Source organism: Nuphar pumila, chromosome 1 (genome assembly GCF_984573655.1).
Source record: "Nuphar pumila chromosome 1, dmNupPumi1.hap1.1, whole genome shotgun sequence".
NCBI classification, from domain to species: domain Eukaryota; kingdom Viridiplantae; phylum Streptophyta; class Magnoliopsida; order Nymphaeales; family Nymphaeaceae; genus Nuphar; species Nuphar pumila.
The window spans coordinates 161560971-161575317 of record NC_143249.1 but is presented as its reverse complement, the minus strand read 5'-3'; the positions used below and the strand labels follow the sequence as shown (position 1 = coordinate 161575317).

At 58.2% G+C, this 14347-nt stretch overlaps 26 non-coding genes across 26 annotated transcripts; all 26 read right to left on the bottom strand.

Moving 5' to 3' along the window:
- Positions 1-401: 401 nt before the first annotated feature.
- On the bottom strand, positions 402-520 carry LOC149849635 (5S ribosomal RNA). Its single transcript, XR_016434289.1, has one exon. It is a non-coding gene; the product is annotated as a 5S ribosomal RNA (ribosomal RNA).
- A 423-nt stretch (positions 521-943) lies between these two features.
- Positions 944-1062, bottom strand: LOC149849634 (5S ribosomal RNA). The gene has a single exon (XR_016433721.1). It is a non-coding gene; the product is annotated as a 5S ribosomal RNA (ribosomal RNA).
- A 423-nt stretch (positions 1063-1485) lies between these two features.
- LOC149849633 (5S ribosomal RNA) lies at positions 1486-1604 on the bottom strand. Its single transcript, XR_016434542.1, has one exon. It is a non-coding gene; the product is annotated as a 5S ribosomal RNA (ribosomal RNA).
- Positions 1605-2027: 423 nt separating this feature from the next.
- On the bottom strand, positions 2028-2146 carry LOC149849632 (5S ribosomal RNA). The gene has a single exon (XR_016434286.1). It is a non-coding gene; the product is annotated as a 5S ribosomal RNA (ribosomal RNA).
- A 423-nt stretch (positions 2147-2569) lies between these two features.
- LOC149849631 (5S ribosomal RNA) lies at positions 2570-2688 on the bottom strand. The gene has a single exon (XR_016434283.1). It is a non-coding gene; the product is annotated as a 5S ribosomal RNA (ribosomal RNA).
- Positions 2689-3111: 423 nt separating this feature from the next.
- On the bottom strand, positions 3112-3230 carry LOC149849630 (5S ribosomal RNA). Its single transcript, XR_016433720.1, has one exon. It is a non-coding gene; the product is annotated as a 5S ribosomal RNA (ribosomal RNA).
- Positions 3231-3653: 423 nt separating this feature from the next.
- Positions 3654-3772, bottom strand: LOC149849629 (5S ribosomal RNA). Its single transcript, XR_016434281.1, has one exon. It is a non-coding gene; the product is annotated as a 5S ribosomal RNA (ribosomal RNA).
- A 423-nt stretch (positions 3773-4195) lies between these two features.
- LOC149849628 (5S ribosomal RNA) lies at positions 4196-4314 on the bottom strand. Its single transcript, XR_016433719.1, has one exon. It is a non-coding gene; the product is annotated as a 5S ribosomal RNA (ribosomal RNA).
- A 423-nt stretch (positions 4315-4737) lies between these two features.
- Positions 4738-4856, bottom strand: LOC149849627 (5S ribosomal RNA). The gene has a single exon (XR_016434539.1). It is a non-coding gene; the product is annotated as a 5S ribosomal RNA (ribosomal RNA).
- Positions 4857-5279: 423 nt separating this feature from the next.
- LOC149849626 (5S ribosomal RNA) lies at positions 5280-5398 on the bottom strand. Its single transcript, XR_016433718.1, has one exon. It is a non-coding gene; the product is annotated as a 5S ribosomal RNA (ribosomal RNA).
- A 423-nt stretch (positions 5399-5821) lies between these two features.
- LOC149849625 (5S ribosomal RNA) lies at positions 5822-5940 on the bottom strand. Its single transcript, XR_016427211.1, has one exon. It is a non-coding gene; the product is annotated as a 5S ribosomal RNA (ribosomal RNA).
- Positions 5941-6361: 421 nt separating this feature from the next.
- Positions 6362-6480, bottom strand: LOC149849624 (5S ribosomal RNA). The gene has a single exon (XR_016426658.1). It is a non-coding gene; the product is annotated as a 5S ribosomal RNA (ribosomal RNA).
- A 423-nt stretch (positions 6481-6903) lies between these two features.
- Positions 6904-7022, bottom strand: LOC149849623 (5S ribosomal RNA). Its single transcript, XR_016425995.1, has one exon. It is a non-coding gene; the product is annotated as a 5S ribosomal RNA (ribosomal RNA).
- Positions 7023-7445: 423 nt separating this feature from the next.
- On the bottom strand, positions 7446-7564 carry LOC149849622 (5S ribosomal RNA). The gene has a single exon (XR_016434279.1). It is a non-coding gene; the product is annotated as a 5S ribosomal RNA (ribosomal RNA).
- A 423-nt stretch (positions 7565-7987) lies between these two features.
- On the bottom strand, positions 7988-8106 carry LOC149849621 (5S ribosomal RNA). The gene has a single exon (XR_016426947.1). It is a non-coding gene; the product is annotated as a 5S ribosomal RNA (ribosomal RNA).
- Positions 8107-8527: 421 nt separating this feature from the next.
- Positions 8528-8646, bottom strand: LOC149849620 (5S ribosomal RNA). The gene has a single exon (XR_016425799.1). It is a non-coding gene; the product is annotated as a 5S ribosomal RNA (ribosomal RNA).
- Positions 8647-9069: 423 nt separating this feature from the next.
- On the bottom strand, positions 9070-9188 carry LOC149849619 (5S ribosomal RNA). Its single transcript, XR_016433715.1, has one exon. It is a non-coding gene; the product is annotated as a 5S ribosomal RNA (ribosomal RNA).
- A 423-nt stretch (positions 9189-9611) lies between these two features.
- On the bottom strand, positions 9612-9730 carry LOC149849618 (5S ribosomal RNA). Its single transcript, XR_016434538.1, has one exon. It is a non-coding gene; the product is annotated as a 5S ribosomal RNA (ribosomal RNA).
- Positions 9731-10153: 423 nt separating this feature from the next.
- LOC149849617 (5S ribosomal RNA) lies at positions 10154-10272 on the bottom strand. The gene has a single exon (XR_016433714.1). It is a non-coding gene; the product is annotated as a 5S ribosomal RNA (ribosomal RNA).
- A 423-nt stretch (positions 10273-10695) lies between these two features.
- Positions 10696-10814, bottom strand: LOC149849616 (5S ribosomal RNA). Its single transcript, XR_016427210.1, has one exon. It is a non-coding gene; the product is annotated as a 5S ribosomal RNA (ribosomal RNA).
- Positions 10815-11235: 421 nt separating this feature from the next.
- LOC149849615 (5S ribosomal RNA) lies at positions 11236-11354 on the bottom strand. Its single transcript, XR_016426656.1, has one exon. It is a non-coding gene; the product is annotated as a 5S ribosomal RNA (ribosomal RNA).
- Positions 11355-11777: 423 nt separating this feature from the next.
- LOC149849614 (5S ribosomal RNA) lies at positions 11778-11896 on the bottom strand. The gene has a single exon (XR_016425993.1). It is a non-coding gene; the product is annotated as a 5S ribosomal RNA (ribosomal RNA).
- Positions 11897-12319: 423 nt separating this feature from the next.
- Positions 12320-12438, bottom strand: LOC149849613 (5S ribosomal RNA). Its single transcript, XR_016434277.1, has one exon. It is a non-coding gene; the product is annotated as a 5S ribosomal RNA (ribosomal RNA).
- Positions 12439-12861: 423 nt separating this feature from the next.
- On the bottom strand, positions 12862-12980 carry LOC149849612 (5S ribosomal RNA). Its single transcript, XR_016434276.1, has one exon. It is a non-coding gene; the product is annotated as a 5S ribosomal RNA (ribosomal RNA).
- A 423-nt stretch (positions 12981-13403) lies between these two features.
- Positions 13404-13522, bottom strand: LOC149849611 (5S ribosomal RNA). Its single transcript, XR_016434275.1, has one exon. It is a non-coding gene; the product is annotated as a 5S ribosomal RNA (ribosomal RNA).
- Positions 13523-13945: 423 nt separating this feature from the next.
- LOC149849610 (5S ribosomal RNA) lies at positions 13946-14064 on the bottom strand. Its single transcript, XR_016433711.1, has one exon. It is a non-coding gene; the product is annotated as a 5S ribosomal RNA (ribosomal RNA).
- Positions 14065-14347: the final 283 nt, after the last annotated feature.

Here is a 14347-nt window from a genome sequence, read left to right as displayed (position 1 = left end):
GCTCTTATGCCTCACGCGGGAGCCGTGGGGGCCGCAACGCACGAACCGACTAGCCGTCATAGAAACGGCCCCGAAAAATGCCCGAAACGAGCTTAAACGGCATCCGAAACGGTCCCGAACCGACTTCGTCTGTTCGCCACGTCGTAGCCAGCGGAACGAGCTTTCCGTGGCCACGAAAATCGCCGAATTCCGACATCGGCGTGCCAAGTTACGGTCCGGCGACCCGGAACTGCTGCGTTTGTCGCACGCCGCGGCTCGTGTCGGGTGCCGGCGCTGCGGCGCGCAAGGCGAGGTTGAAAGGGAAGCAGAAGACCTCGATGGATCAGATACGGTGTGTTGCGGGAAGTGAAAAGAAGGTCGAAGGTTGGTGCCGACGACAAAAAGGCGCCGAAGGCAAAAAAAGAGTGCAACACGAGGACTTCCCAGGAGGTCACCCATCCCAGTACTACTCTCGCCCAAGCACGCTTAACTTCGGAGTTATGATGGGATCCGGTGCTTTAGTGCTGGTATGATCGCACCCGTTACATGTTGCGCGAAAAAATGCTCTTATGCCTCACGCGGGAGCCGTGGGGGCCGCAACGCACGAACCGACTAGCCGTCATAGAAACGACCCCGAAAAACGCCCGAAACGAGCTTAAACGGCATCCGAAACGGTCCCGAACCGACTTCGTCTGTTCGCCACGTCGTAGCCAGCGGAACGAGCTTTCCGTGGCCACGAAAATCGCCGAATTCCGACATCGGCGTGCCAAGTTACGGTCCGGCGACCCGGAACTGCTGCGTTTGTCGCACGCCGCGGCTCGTGTCGGGTGCCGGCGCTGCGGCGCGCAAGGCGAGGGTGAAAGGGAAGCAGAAGACCTCGATGGATCAGATACGGTGTGTTGCGGGAAGTGAAAAGAAGGTCGAAGGTTGGTGCCGACGACAAAAAAGCGCCGAAGGCAAAAAAAGAGTGCAACACGAGGACTTCCCAGGAGGTCACCCATCCCAGTACTACTCTCACCCAAGCACGATTAACTTCGGAGTTCTGATGGGATCCGGTGCTTTAGTGCTGGTATGATCGCACCCGTTACATGTTGCGCGAAAAAATGCTCTTATGCCTCACGCGGGAGCCGTGGGGGCCGCAACGCACGAACCGACTAGCCGTCATAGAAACGGCCCCGAAAAATGCCCGAAACGAGCTTAAACGGCATCCGAAACGGTCCCGAACCGACTTCGTCTGTTCGCCACGTCGTAGCCAGCGGAACGAGCTTTCCGTGGCCACGAAAATCGCCGAATTCCGACATCGGCGTGCCAAGTTACGGTCCGGCGACCCGGAACTGCTGCGTTTGTCGCACGCCGCGGCTCGTGTCGGGTGCCGGCGCTGCGGCGCGCAAGGCGAGGTTGAAAGGGAAGCAGAAGACCTCGATGGATCAGATACGGTGTGTTGCGGGAAGTGAAAAGAAGGTCGAAGGTTGGTGCCGACGACAAAAAAGCGCCGAAGGCAAAAAAAGAGTGCAACACGAGGACTTCCCAGGAGGTCACCCATCCCAGTACTACTCTCGCCCGAGCACGCTTAACTTCGGAGTTATGATGGGATCCGGTGCTTTAGTGCTGGTATGATCGCACCCGTTACATGTTGCGCGAAAAAATGCTCTTATGCCTCACGCGGGAGCCGTGGGGGCCGCAACGCACGAACCGACTAGCCGTCATAGAAACGGCCCCGAAAAATGCCCGAAACGAGCTTAAACGGCATCCGAAACGGTCCCGAACCGACTTCGTCTGTTCGCCACGTCGTAGCCAGCGGAACGAGCTTTCCGTGGCCACGAAAATCGCCGAATTCCGACATCGGCGTGCCAAGTTACGGTCCGGCGACCCGGAACTGCTGCGTTTGTCGCACGCCGCGGCTCGTGTCGGGTGCCGGCGCTGCGGCGCGCAAGGCGAGGTTGAAAGGGAAGCAGAAGACCTCGATGGATCAGATACGGTGTGTTGCGGGAAGTGAAAAGAAGGTCGAAGGTTGGTGCCGACGACAAAAAAGCGCCGAAGGCAAAAAAAGAGTGCAACACGAGGACTTCCCAGGAGGTCACCCATCCCAGTACTACTCTCGCCCAAGCACGCTTAACTTCGGAGTTATGATGGGATCCGGTGCTTTAGTGCTGGTATGATCGCACCCGTTACATGTTGCGCGAAAAAATGCTCTTATGCCTCACGCGGGAGCCGTGGGGGCCGCAACGCACGAACCGACTAGCCGTCATAGAAACGGCCCCGAAAAACGCCCGAAACGAGCTTAAACGGCATCCGAAACGGTCCCGAACCGACTTCGTCTGTTCGCCACGTCGTAGCCAGCGGAACGAGCTTTCCGTGGCCACGAAAATCGCCGAATTCCGACATCGGCGTGCCAAGTTACGGTCCGGCGACCCGGAACTGCTGCGTTTGTCGCACGCCGCGGCTCGTGTCGGGTGCCGGCGCTGCGGCGCGCAAGGCGAGGTTGAAAGGGAAGCAGAAGACCTCGATGGATCAGATACGGTGTGTTGCGGGAAGTGAAAAGAAGGTCGAAGGTTGGTGCCGACGACAAAAAAGCGCCGAAGGCAAAAAAAGAGTGCAACACGAGGACTTCCCAGGAGGTCACCCATCCCAGTACTACTCTCGCCCAAGCACGCTTAACTTCGGAGTTATGATGGGATCCGGTGCTTTAGTGCTGGTATGATCGCACCCGTTACATGTTGCGCGAAAAAATGCTCTTATGCCTCACGCGGGAGCCGTGGGGGCCGCAACGCACGAATCGACTAGCCGTCATAGAAACGACCCCGAAAAATGCCCGAAACGAGCTTAAACGGCATCCGAAACGGTCCCGAACCGACTTCGTCTGTTCGCCACGTCGTAGCCAGCGGAACGAGCTTTCCGTGGCCACGAAAATCGCCGAATTCCGACATCGGCGTGCCAAGTTACGGTCCGGCGACCCGGAACTGCTGCGTTTGTCGCACGCCGCGGCTCGTGTCGGGTGCCGGCGCTGCGGCGCGCAAGGCGAGGGTGAAAGGGAAGCAGAAGACCTCGATGGATCAGATACGGTGTGTTGCGGGAAGTGAAAAGAAGGTCGAAGGTTGGTGCCGACGACAAAAAAGCGCCGAAGGCAAAAAAAGAGTGCAACACGAGGACTTCCCAGGAGGTCACCCATCCCAGTACTACTCTCACCCAAGCACGATTAACTTCGGAGTTCTGATGGGATCCGGTGCTTTAGTGCTGGTATGATCGCACCCGTTACATGTTGCGCGAAAAAATGCTCTTATTCCTCACGCGGGAGCCGTGGGGGCCGCAACGCACGAACCGACTAGCCGTCATAGAAACGGCCCCGAAAAATGCCCGAAACGAGCTTAAACGGCATCCGAAACGGTCCCGAACCGACTTCGTCTGTTCGCCACGTCGTAGCCAGCGGAACGAGCTTTCCGTGGCCACGAAAATCGCCGATTTCCGACATCGGCGTGCCAAGTTACGGTCCGGCGACCCGGAACTGCTGCGTTTGTCGCACGCCGCGGCTCGTGTCGGGTGCCGGCGCTGCGGCGCGCAAGGCGAGGTTGAAAGGGAAGCAGAAGACCTCGATGGATCAGATACGGTGTGTTGCGGGAAGTGAAAAGAAGGTCGAAGGTTGGTGCCGACGACAAAAAAGCGCCGAAGGCAAAAAAAGAGTGCAACACGAGGACTTCCCAGGAGGTCACCCATCCCAGTACTACTCTCGCCCAAGCACGCTTAACTTCGGAGTTATGATGGGATCCGGTGCTTTAGTGCTGGTATGATCGCACCCGTTACATGTTGCGCGAAAAAATGCTCTTATGCCTCACGCGGGAGCCGTGGGGGCCGCAACGCACGAACCGACTAGCCGTCATAGAAACGACCCCGAAAAACGCCCGAAACGAGCTTAAACGGCATCCGAAACGGTCCCGAACCGACTTCGTCTGTTCGCCACGTCGTAGCCAGCGGAACGAGCTTTCCGTGGCCACGAAAATCGCCGAATTCCGACATCGGCGTGCCAAGTTACGGTCCGGCGACCCGGAACTGCTGCGTTTGTCGCACGCCGCGGCTCGTGTCGGGTGCCGGCGCTGCGGCGCGCAAGGCGAGGGTGAAAGGGAAGCAGAAGACCTCGATGGATCAGATACGGTGTGTTGCGGGAAGTGAAAAGAAGGTCGAAGGTTGGTGCCGACGACAAAAAAGCGCCGAAGGCAAAAAAAGAGTGCAACACGAGGACTTCCCAGGAGGTCACCCATCCCAGTACTACTCTCACCCAAGCACGATTAACTTCGGAGTTCTGATGGGATCCGGTGCTTTAGTGCTGGTATGATCGCACCCGTTACATGTTGCGCGAAAAAATGCTCTTATGCCTCACGCGGGAGCCGTGGGGGCCGCAACGCACGAACCGACTAGCCGTCATAGAAACGGCCCCGAAAAATGCCCGAAACGAGCTTAAACGGCATCCGAAACGGTCCCGAACCGACTTCGTCTGTTCGCCACGTCGTAGCCAGCGGAACGAGCTTTCCGTGGCCACGAAAATCGCCGAATTCCGACATCGGCGTGCCAAGTTACGGTCCGGCGACCCGGAACTGCTGCATTTGTCGCACGCCGCGGCTCGTGTCGGGTGCCGGCGCTGCGGCGCGCAAGGCGAGGTTGAAAGGGAAGCAGAAGACCTCGATGGATCAGATACGGTGTGTTGCGGGAAGTGAAAAGAAGGTCGAAGGTTGGTGCCGACGACAAAAAAGCGCCGAAGGCAAAAAAAGAGTGCAACACGAGGACTTCCCAGGAGGTCACCCATCCCAGTACTACTCTCGCCCGAGCACGCTTAACTTCGGAGTTATGATGGGATCCGGTGCTTTAGTGCTGGTATGATCGCACCCGTTACATGTTGCGCGAAAAAATGCTCTTATGCCTCACGCGGGAGCCGTGGGGGCCGCAACGCACGAACCGACTAGCCGTCATAGAAACGACCCCGAAAAACGCCCGAAACGAGCTTAAACGGCATCCGAAACGGTCCCGAACCGACTTCGTCTGTTCGCCACGTCGTAGCCAGCGGAACGAGCTTTCCGTGGCCACGAAAATCGCCGAATTCCGACATCGGCGTGCCAAGTTACGGTCCGGCGACCCGGAACTGCTGCGTTTGTCGCACGCCGCGGCTCGTGTCGGGTGCCGGCGCTGCGGCGCGCAAGGCGAGGGTGAAAGGGAAGCAGAAGACCTCGATGGATCAGATACGGTGTGTTGCGGGAAGTGAAAAGAAGGTCGAAGGTTGGTGCCGACGACAAAAAAGCGCCGAAGGCAAAAAAAGAGTGCAACACGAGGACTTCCCAGGAGGTCACCCATCCCAGTACTACTCTCACCCAAGCACGATTAACTTCGGAGTTCTGATGGGATCCGGTGCTTTAGTGCTGGTATGATCGCACCCGTTACATGTTGCGCGAAAAAATGCTCTTATGCCTCAAGCGGGAGCCGTGGGGGCCGCAACGCACGAACCGACTAGCCGTCATAGAAACGGCCCCGAAAAATGCCCGAAACGAGCTTAAACGGCATCCGAAACGGTCCCGAACCGACTTCGTCTGTTCGCCACGTCGTAGCCAGCGGAACGAGCTTTCCGTGGCCACGAAAATCGCCGAATTCCGACATCGGCGTGCCAAGTTACGGTCCGGCGACCCGGAACTGCTGCGTTTGTCGCACGCCGCGGCTCGTGTCGGGTGCCGGCGCTGCGGCGCGCAAGGCGAGGTTGAAAGGGAAGCAGAAGACCTCGATGGATCAGATACAGTGTGTTGCGGGAAGTGAAAAGAAGGTCGAAGGTTGGTGCCGACGACAAAAAAGCGCCGAAGGCAAAAAAAGAGTGCAACACGAGGACTTCCCAGGAGGTCACCCATCCCAGTACTACTCTTGCCCAAGCACGCTTAACTTCGGAGTTCTGATGGGATCCGGTGCTTTAGTGCTGGTATGATCGCACCCGTTACATGTTGCGCGAAAAAATGCTCTTATGCCTCACGCGGGAGCCGTGGGGGCCGCAACGCACGAACCGACTAGCCGTCATAGAAACGGCCCCGAAAAACGCCCGAAACGAGCTTAAACGGCATCCGAAACGGTCCCGAACCGACTTCGTCTGTTCGCCACGTCGTAGCCAGCGGAACGAGCTTTCCGTGGCCACGAAAATCGCCGAATTCCGACATCGGCGTGCCAAGTTACGGTCCGGCGACCCGGAACTGCTGCGTTTGTCGCACGCCGCGGCTCATGTCGGGTGCCGGCGCTGCGGCGCGCAAGGCGAGGGTGAAAGGGAAGCAGAAGACCTCGATGGATCAGATACGATGTGTTGCGGGAAGTGAAAAGAAGGTCGAAGGTTGGTGCCGACGACAAAAAAGCGCCGAAGGCAAAAAGAGAGCGACACGAGGACTTCCCAGGAGGTCACCCATCCCAGTACTACTCTCGCCCAAGCACGCTTAACTTCGGAGTTCTGATGGGATCCGGTGCTTTAGTGCTGGTATGATCGCACCCGTTACATGTTGCGCGAAAAAATGCTCTTATGCCTCACGCGGGAGCCGTGGGGGCCGCAACGCACGAACCGACTAGCCGTCATAGAAACGGCCCTGAAAAACGCCCGAAACGAGCTTAAACGGCATCCGAAACGGTCCCGAACCGACTTCGTCTGTTCGCCACGTCGTAGCCAGCGGAACGAGCTTTCCGTGGCCACGAAAATCGCCGAATTCCGACATCGGCGTGCCAAGTTACGGTCCGGCGACCCGGAACTGCTGCGTTTGTCGCACGCCGCGGCTCGTGTCGGGTGCCGGCGCTGCGGCGCGCACGGCGAGGGTGAAAGGGAAGCAGAAGACCTCGATGGATCAGATACGATGTGTTGCGGGAAGTGAAAAGAAGGTCGGAGGTTGGTGCCGACGATAAAAAAGCGCCGAAGGCAAAAAGAGAGTGCAACACGAGGACTTCCCAGGAGGTCACCCATCCCAGTACTACTCTCGCCCAATCACGCTTAACTTTGAAGTTCTGATGGGATCCGGTGCTTTAGTGCTGGTATGATCGCACCCGTTACATGTTGCGCGAAAAAATGCTCTTATGCCTCACGCGGGAGCCGTGGGGGCCGCAACGCACGAACCGACTAGCCGTCATAGAAACGGCCCCGAAAAACGCCCGAAACGAGCTTAAACGGCATCCGAAACGGTCCCGAACCGACTTCGTCTGTTCGCCACGTCGTAGCCAGCGGAACGAGCTTTCCGTGGCCACGAAAATCGCCGAATTCCGACATCGGCGTGCCAAGTTACGGTCCGGCGACCCGGAACTGCTGCGTTTGTCGCACGCCGCGGCTCGTGTCGGGTGCCGGCGCTGCGGCGCGCAAGGCGAGGTTGAAAGGGAAGCAGAAGACCTCGATGGATCAGATACGGTGTGTTGCGGGAAGTGAAAAGAAGGTCGAAGGTTGGTGCCGACGACAAAAAAGCGCCGAAGGCAAAAAAAGAGTGCAACACGAGGACTTCCCAGGAGGTCACCCATCCCAGTACTACTCTCGCCCAAGCACGCTTAACTTCGGAGTTATGATGGGATCCGGTGCTTTAGTGCTGGTATGATCGCACCCGTTACATGTTGCGCGAAAAAATGCTCTTATGCCTCACGCGGGAGCCGTGGGGGCCGCAACGCACGAATCGACTAGCCGTCATAGAAACGACCCCGAAAAATGCCCGAAACGAGCTTAAACGGCATCCGAAACGGTCCCGAACCGACTTCGTCTGTTCGCCACGTCGTAGCCAGCGGAACGAGCTTTCCGTGGCCACGAAAATCGCCGAATTCCGACATCGGCGTGCCAAGTTACGGTCCGGCGACCCGGAACTGCTGCGTTTGTCGCACGCCGCGGCTCGTGTCGGGTGCCGGCGCTGCGGCGCGCAAGGCGAGGGTGAAAGGGAAGCAGAAGACCTCGATGGATCAGATACGGTGTGTTGCGGGAAGTGAAAAGAAGGTCGAAGGTTGGTGCCGACGACAAAAAAGCGCCGAAGGCAAAAAAAGAGTGCAACACGAGGACTTCCCAGGAGGTCACCCATCCCAGTACTACTCTCGCCCAAGCACGCTTAACTTCGGAGTTCTGATGGGATCCGGTGCTTTAGTGCTGGTATGATCGCACTCGTTACATGTTGCGCGAAAAAATGCTCTTATGCCTCACGCGGGAGCCGTGGGGGCCGCAACGCACGAACCGACTAGCCGTCATAGAAACGACCCCGAAAAACGCCCGAAACGAGCTTAAACGGCATCCGAAACGGTCCCGAACCGACTTCGTCTGTTCGCCACGTCGTAGCCAGCGGAACGAGCTTTCCGTGGCCACGAAAATCGCCGAATTCCGACATCGGCGTGCCAAGTTACGGTCCGGCGACCCGGAACTGCTGCGTTTGTCGCACGCCGCGGCTCATGTCGGGTGCCGGCGCTGCGGCGCGCAAGGCGAGGGTGAAAGGGAAGCAGAAGACCTCGATGGATCAGATACGGTGTGTTGCGGGAAGTGAAAAGAAGGTCGAAGGTTGGTGCCGACGACAAAAAAGCGCCGAAGGCAAAAAGAGAGCGACACGAGGACTTCCCAGGAGGTCACCCATCCCAGTACTACTCTCGCCCAAGCACGCTTAACTTCGGAGTTATGATGGGATCCGGTGCTTTAGTGCTGGTATGATCGCACCCGTTACATGTTGCGCGAAAAAATGCTCTTATGCCTCACGCGGGAGCCGTGGGGGCCGCAACGCACGAACCGACTAGCCGTCATAGAAACGACCCCGAAAAACGCCCGAAACGAGCTTAAACGGCATCCGAAACGGTCCCGAACCGACTTCGTCTGTTCGCCACGTCGTAGCCAGCGGAACGAGCTTTCCGTGGCCACGAAAATCGCCGAATTCCGACATCGGCGTGCCAAGTTACGGTCCGGCGACCCGGAACTGCTGCGTTTGTCGCACGCCGCGGCTCGTGTCGGGTGCCGGCGCTGCGGCGCGCAAGGCGAGGGTGAAAGGGAAGCAGAAGACCTCGATGGATCAGATACGGTGTGTTGCGGGAAGTGAAAAGAAGGTCGAAGGTTGGTGCCGACGACAAAAAAGCGCCGAAGGCAAAAAAAGAGTGCAACACGAGGACTTCCCAGGAGGTCACCCATCCCAGTACTACTCTCACCCAAGCACGATTAACTTCGGAGTTCTGATGGGATCCGGTGCTTTAGTGCTGGTATGATCGCACCCGTTACATGTTGCGCGAAAAAATGCTCTTATGCCTCACGCGGGAGCCGTGGGGGCCGCAACGCACGAACCGACTAGCCGTCATAGAAACGGCCCCGAAAAATGCCCGAAACGAGCTTAAACGGCATCCGAAACGGTCCCGAACCGACTTCGTCTGTTCGCCACGTCGTAGCCAGCGGAACGAGCTTTCCGTGGCCACGAAAATCGCCGAATTCCGACATCGGCGTGCCAAGTTACGGTCCGGCGACCCGGAACTGCTGCATTTGTCGCACGCCGCGGCTCGTGTCGGGTGCCGGCGCTGCGGCGCGCAAGGCGAGGTTGAAAGGGAAGCAGAAGACCTCGATGGATCAGATACGGTGTGTTGCGGGAAGTGAAAAGAAGGTCGAAGGTTGGTGCCGACGACAAAAAAGCGCCGAAGGCAAAAAAAGAGTGCAACACGAGGACTTCCCAGGAGGTCACCCATCCCAGTACTACTCTCGCCCGAGCACGCTTAACTTCGGAGTTATGATGGGATCCGGTGCTTTAGTGCTGGTATGATCGCACCCGTTACATGTTGCGCGAAAAAATGCTCTTATGCCTCACGCGGGAGCCGTGGGGGCCGCAACGCACGAACCGACTAGCCGTCATAGAAACGACCCCGAAAAACGCCCGAAACGAGCTTAAACGGCATCCGAAACGGTCCCGAACCGACTTCGTCTGTTCGCCACGTCGTAGCCAGCGGAACGAGCTTTCCGTGGCCACGAAAATCGCCGAATTCCGACATCGGCGTGCCAAGTTACGGTCCGGCGACCCGGAACTGCTGCGTTTGTCGCACGCCGCGGCTCGTGTCGGGTGCCGGCGCTGCGGCGCGCAAGGCGAGGGTGAAAGGGAAGCAGAAGACCTCGATGGATCAGATACGGTGTGTTGCGGGAAGTGAAAAGAAGGTCGAAGGTTGGTGCCGACGACAAAAAAGCGCCGAAGGCAAAAAAAGAGTGCAACACGAGGACTTCCCAGGAGGTCACCCATCCCAGTACTACTCTCACCCAAGCACGATTAACTTCGGAGTTCTGATGGGATCCGGTGCTTTAGTGCTGGTATGATCGCACCCGTTACATGTTGCGCGAAAAAATGCTCTTATGCCTCAAGCGGGAGCCGTGGGGGCCGCAACGCACGAACCGACTAGCCGTCATAGAAACGGCCCCGAAAAATGCCCGAAACGAGCTTAAACGGCATCCGAAACGGTCCCGAACCGACTTCGTCTGTTCGCCACGTCGTAGCCAGCGGAACGAGCTTTCCGTGGCCACGAAAATCGCCGAATTCCGACATCGGCGTGCCAAGTTACGGTCCGGCGACCCGGAACTGCTGCGTTTGTCGCACGCCGCGGCTCGTGTCGGGTGCCGGCGCTGCGGCGCGCAAGGCGAGGTTGAAAGGGAAGCAGAAGACCTCGATGGATCAGATACGGTGTGTTGCGGAAAGTGAAAAGAAGGTCGAAGGTTGGTGCCGACGACAAAAAAGCGCCGAAGGCAAAAAAAGAGTGCAACACGAGGACTTCCCAGGAGGTCACCCATCCCAGTACTACTCTTGCCCAAGCACGCTTAACTTCGGAGTTCTGATGGGATCCGGTGCTTTAGTGCTGGTATGATCGCACCCGTTACATGTTGCGCGAAAAAATGCTCTTATGCCTCACGCGGGAGCCGTGGGGGCCGCAACGCACGAACCGACTAGCCGTCATAGAAACGGCCCCGAAAAACGCCCGAAACGAGCTTAAACGGCATCCGAAACGGTCCCGAACCGACTTCGTCTGTTCGCCACGTCGTAGCCAGCGGAACGAGCTTTCCGTGGCCACGAAAATCGCCGAATTCCGACATCGGCGTGCCAAGTTACGGTCCGGCGACCCGGAACTGCTGCGTTTGTCGCACGCCGCGGCTCATGTCGGGTGCCGGCGCTGCGGCGCGCAAGGCGAGGGTGAAAGGGAAGCAGAAGACCTCGATGGATCAGATACGATGTGTTGCGGGAAGTGAAAAGAAGGTCGAAGGTTGGTGCCGACGACAAAAAAGCGCCGAAGGCAAAAAGAGAGCGACACGAGGACTTCCCAGGAGGTCACCCATCCCAGTACTACTCTCGCCCAAGCACGCTTAACTTCGGAGTTCTGATGGGATCCGGTGCTTTAGTGCTGGTATGATCGCACCCGTTACATGTTGCGCGAAAAAATGCTCTTATGCCTCACGCGGGAGCCGTGGGGGCCGCAACGCACGAACCGACTAGCCGTCATAGAAACGGCCCTGAAAAACGCCCGAAACGAGCTTAAACGGCATCCGAAACGGTCCCGAACCGACTTCGTCTGTTCGCCACGTCGTAGCCAGCGGAACGAGCTTTCCGTGGCCACGAAAATCGCCGAATTCCGACATCGGCGTGCCAAGTTACGGTCCGGCGACCCGGAACTGCTGCGTTTGTCGCACGCCGCGGCTCGTGTCGGGTGCCGGCGCTGCGGCGCGCACGGCGAGGGTGAAAGGGAAGCAGAAGACCTCGATGGATCAGATACGATGTGTTGCGGGAAGTGAAAAGAAGGTCGGAGGTTGGTGCCGACGATAAAAAAGCGCCGAAGGCAAAAAGAGAGTGCAACACGAGGACTTCCCAGGAGGTCACCCATCCCAGTACTACTCTCGCCCAATCACGCTTAACTTTGAAGTTCTGATGGGATCCGGTGCTTTAGTGCTGGTATGATCGCACCCGTTACATGTTGCGCGAAAAAATGCTCTTATGCCTCACGCGGGAGCCGTGGGGGCCGCAACGCACGAACCGACTAGCCGTCATAGAAACGGCCCCGAAAAACGCCCGAAACGAGCTTAAACGGCATCCGAAACGGTCCCGAACCGACTTCGTCTGTTCGCCACGTCGTAGCCAGCGGAACGAGCTTTCCGTGGCCACGAAAATCGCCGAATTCCGACATCGGCGTGCCAAGTTACGGTCCGGCGACCCGGAACTGCTGCGTTTGTCGCACGCCGCGGCTCGTGTCGGGTGCCGGCGCTGCGGCGCGCAAGGCGAGGTTGAAAGGGAAGCAGAAGACCTCGATGGATCAGATACGGTGTGTTGCGGGAAGTGAAAAGAAGGTCGAAGGTTGGTGCCGACGACAAAAAAGCGCCGAAGGCAAAAAAAGAGTGCAACACGAGGACTTCCCAGGAGGTCACCCATCCCAGTACTACTCTCGCCCAAGCACGCTTAACTTCGGAGTTATGATGGGATCCGGTGCTTTAGTGCTGGTATGATCGCACCCGTTACATGTTGCGCGAAAAAATGCTCTTATGCCTCACGCGGGAGCCGTGGGGGCCGCAACGCACGAACCGACTAGCCGTCATAGAAACGACCCCGAAAAACGCCCGAAACGAGCTTAAACGGCATCCGAAACGGTCCCGAACCGACTTCGTCTGTTCGCCACGTCGTAGCCAGCGGAACGAGCTTTCCGTGGCCACGAAAATCGCCGAATTCCGACATCGGCGTGCCAAGTTACGGTCCGTCGACCCGGAACTGCTGCGTTTGTCGCACGCCGCGGCTCGTGTCGGGTGCCGGCGCTGCGGCGCGCAAGGCGAGGTTGAAAGGGAAGCAGAAGACCTCGATGGATCAGATACGGTGTGTTGCGGGAAGTGAAAAGAAGGTCGAAGGTTGGTGCCGACGACAAAAAAGCGCCGAAGGCAAAAAAAGAGTGCAACACGAGGACTTCCCAGGAGGTCACCCATCCCAGTACTACTCTCGCCCAAGCACGCTTAACTTCGGAGTTATGATGGGATCCGGTGCTTTAGTGCTGGTATGATCGCACCCGTTACATGTTGCGCGAAAAAATGCTCTTATGCCTCACGCGGGAGCCGTGGGGGCCGCAACGCACGAACCGACTAGCCGTCATAGAAACGGCCCCGAAAAACGCCCGAAACGAGCTTAAACGGCATCCGAAACGGTCCCGAACCGACTTCGTCTGTTCGCCACGTCGTAGCCAGCGGAACGAGCTTTCCGTGGCCACGAAAATCGCCGAATTCCGACATCGGCGTGCCAAGTTACGGTCCGGCGACCCGGAACTGCTGCGTTTGTCGCACGCCGCGGCTCGTGTCGGGTGCCGGCGCTGCGGCGCGCAAGGCGAGGTTGAAAGGGAAGCAGAAGACCTCGATGGATCAGATACGGTGTGTTGCGGGAAGTGAAAAGAAGGTCGAAGGTTGGTGCCGACGACAAAAAGGCGCCGAAGGCAAAAAAAGAGTGCAACACGAGGACTTCCCAGGAGGTCACCCATCCCAGTACTACTCTCGCCCAAGCACGCTTAACTTCGGAGTTATGATGGGATCCGGTGCTTTAGTGCTGGTATGATCGCACCCGTTACATGTTGCGCGAAAAAATGCTCTTATGCCTCACGCGGGAGCCGTGGGGGCCGCAACGCACGAACCGACTAGCCGTCATAGAAACGACCCCGAAAAACGCCCGAAACGAGCTTAAACGGCATCCGAAACGGTCCCGAACCGACTTCGTCTGTTCGCCACGTCGTAGCCAGCGGAACGAGCTTTCCGTGGCCACGAAAATCGCCGAATTCCGACATCGGCGTGCCAAGTTACGGTCCGGCGACCCGGAACTGCTGCGTTTGTCGCACGCCGCGGCTCGTGTCGGGTGCCGGCGCTGCGGCGCGCAAGGCGAGGGTGAAAGGGAAGCAGAAGACCTCGATGGATCAGATACGGTGTGTTGCGGGAAGTGAAAAGAAGGTCGAAGGTTGGTGCCGACGACAAAAAAGCGCCGAAGGCAAAAAAAGAGTGCAACACGAGGACTTCCCAGGAGGTCACCCATCCCAGTACTACTCTCACCCAAGCACGATTAACTTCGGAGTTCTGATGGGATCCGGTGCTTTAGTGCTGGTATGATCGCACCCGTTACATGTTGCGCGAAAAAATGCTCTTATGCCTCACGCGGGAGCCGTGGGGGCCGCAACGCACGAACCGACTAGCCGTCATAGAAACGGCCCCGAAAAATGCCCGAAACGAGCTTAAACGGCATCCGAAACGGTCCCGAACCGACTTCGTCTGTTCGCCACGTCGTAGCCAGCGGAACGAGCTTTCCGTGGCCACGAAAATCGCCGAATTCCGACATCGGCGTGCCAAGTTACGGTCCGGCGACCCGGAACTGCTGCGTTTGTCGCACGCCGCGGCTCGTGT